This window comes from Triticum dicoccoides, chromosome 2A, assembly GCF_002162155.2.
Source record: "Triticum dicoccoides isolate Atlit2015 ecotype Zavitan chromosome 2A, WEW_v2.0, whole genome shotgun sequence".
NCBI classification, from domain to species: domain Eukaryota; kingdom Viridiplantae; phylum Streptophyta; class Magnoliopsida; order Poales; family Poaceae; genus Triticum; species Triticum dicoccoides.
The window spans coordinates 64,342,047-64,344,343 of record NC_041382.1 but is presented as its reverse complement, the minus strand read 5'-3'; positions in this window follow the sequence as shown (position 1 = coordinate 64,344,343).

The window sequence follows — 2,297 nt, the reverse complement described above, 5'->3', positions numbered from 1 at the left end:
AAACATAGGCTTCCAATATATCAATCTTTATGTCTCGACCATTTCGAGACTCCTCGTCATGTCCATGATCACATCCGGGGCTCCGAACAACCTTCGGTACATCAAAATGCATAAACTCATAATATAACTGTCATCGTAACCTTAAGCGTGCGGACCCTACGGGTTCAAGAACAATGTAGACATGACCGAGACACGTCTCCAGTCAATAACCAATAGCGGGACCTGGATGCCCATATTGGTTCCTACATATTCTACGAAGATCTTTATCGGTCAGACCGCATAACAACATACGTTGTTCCCTTTGTCATCGGTATGTTACTTGCCCGAGATTCGATCGTCGGTATTCCAATACCTAGTTCAATCTCGTTACCGGCAAGTCTCTTTACTCGTTCTGTAATACATCATCCCGCAACTAACTCATTAGTTGCAATGCTTGCAAGGCTTAAGTGATGTGCATTACCGAGAGGGCCCAGAGATACCTCTCCGACAATCGGAGTGACAAATCCTAATCTCGAAATACGCCAACCCAACATGTACCTTTGGAGACACCTGTAGAGCTCCTTTATAATCACCCAGTTACGTTGTGACGTTTGGTAGCACACAAAGTGTTCCTCTGGCAAACGGGAGTTGCATAATCTCATAGTCATAGGAACATGTATAAGTCATGAAGAAAGCAATAGCAACATACTAAATGATCGGGTGCTAAGCTAATGGAATGGGTCATGTCAATCAGATCATTCAACTAATGATGTGATCCCATTAATCAAATAACAACTCTTTGTCCATGGTTAGGAAACATAACTACCTTTGATTAACGAGCTAGTCAAGTAGAGGCATACTAGTGACACTCTGTTTGTCTATGTATTCACACATGTATTATGTTTCCGGTTAATACAATTCTAGCATGAATAATAAACTTTTATCATGATATAAGGAAATAAATAATAACTTTATTATTGCCTCTAGGGCATATTTCCTTTAGGGAGGGCCTCCACTTGACTTGGGAGGCACTCCTCCCCCCTTGGCCGCCGCCCCCAACCCTAGATGGGATCTAGGGGGGCCGGCCCCCTCTCTCCCCACCTATAAATAGTGGAGGGGTGGGAGGGCGGCCACACCCTTGCACCTGGCGCAGCCCCTCCCATCCAATACCTCTCCTCCTCCGCGTGAGCTTGGCGAAGCCCTGCCGGAGAACTGCCACTCCATCACCACCACGCCGTCGTGCTGCTATTGGACTCTCTTCCTCAACCTCTCCCTCCTCCTTGCTGGATCAAGGCGCGGGAGACGTCTTCGTTCCGTACGTGTGTTGAACGCGGAGGTGCCGTCCGTTCGGCGCTAGGATCATCGGTGATTTGGATCACGACGAGTACGACTCTATCAACCCCGTTCTCTTGAACGCTTTCGCTTAGCGATCTTCAAGGGTATGAAGATGCACTCCCTCTCTCGTTGCTAGTATCTCCTAGATTGATCTTGGTGACACGTAGGAAAATTTTGAATTATTGCTACGTTTCCTAACATGAAATCAGCCCCCTTTTGGTTGGATGGGTTAAGCTCAATGTCGGATCTTTCTCTACTGGAGATGGAAGTGCGGGTGCCGAGATGATCCTTCTAGACCATGCTGGTGTCATTACCTTCTCGGCTTGCCGCTCATTATGGTCTTGCGCCGATGCTTTGCAAGCTGAACTGGCTGGAATGATGAAAGGGCTATCCTTGCTATCAATTGATCGTCCGGTCATTCTCGAGTTTAACTACCCGCAAGGGGTGAATATGGCGAACTTGGAAGCCAAGGACAAATCTCAATATGCCATGTGCACGAGGTGAAGGGACCCATGGGAGAAATGGAATCAATGTTACTCATACTCGTAGAGAGCAATATAATGCTGGCCATTTCCTTGCAAATTTTAATAGGACGGAGGATCCAACTGTTGTTTGGCTTCGCTCTGGTCCGGACAATGTCCCTAGCATGTGTAGGGTTGGACTTTTGAGCTCTTGAGCAATACACACTCCATCGCGCGAAATGTTTTTTTAGAAGATTTAGGAATCAAGTTTTTTTAGAAGATTTAAGGGTTTGAGTTTTTTTGTTGTTGTTGGGAAACTGTAGGGAACTGAGTTGGTTCCTGGTGCCTTCGCTGGCAGCCTGGCGCACGACCCGTTTCAATCGGAGCGGACCTTCGCTGGCAATTTGGCAAAGACGATGACACGAGGCCCATGTGGCACATGTGCCGCACGCACGGCGGCCCACCCACCCACGCCACACTGGCACCCCCCTCGTCCCCGACTCGCTTCACTCCCTCCCCTCC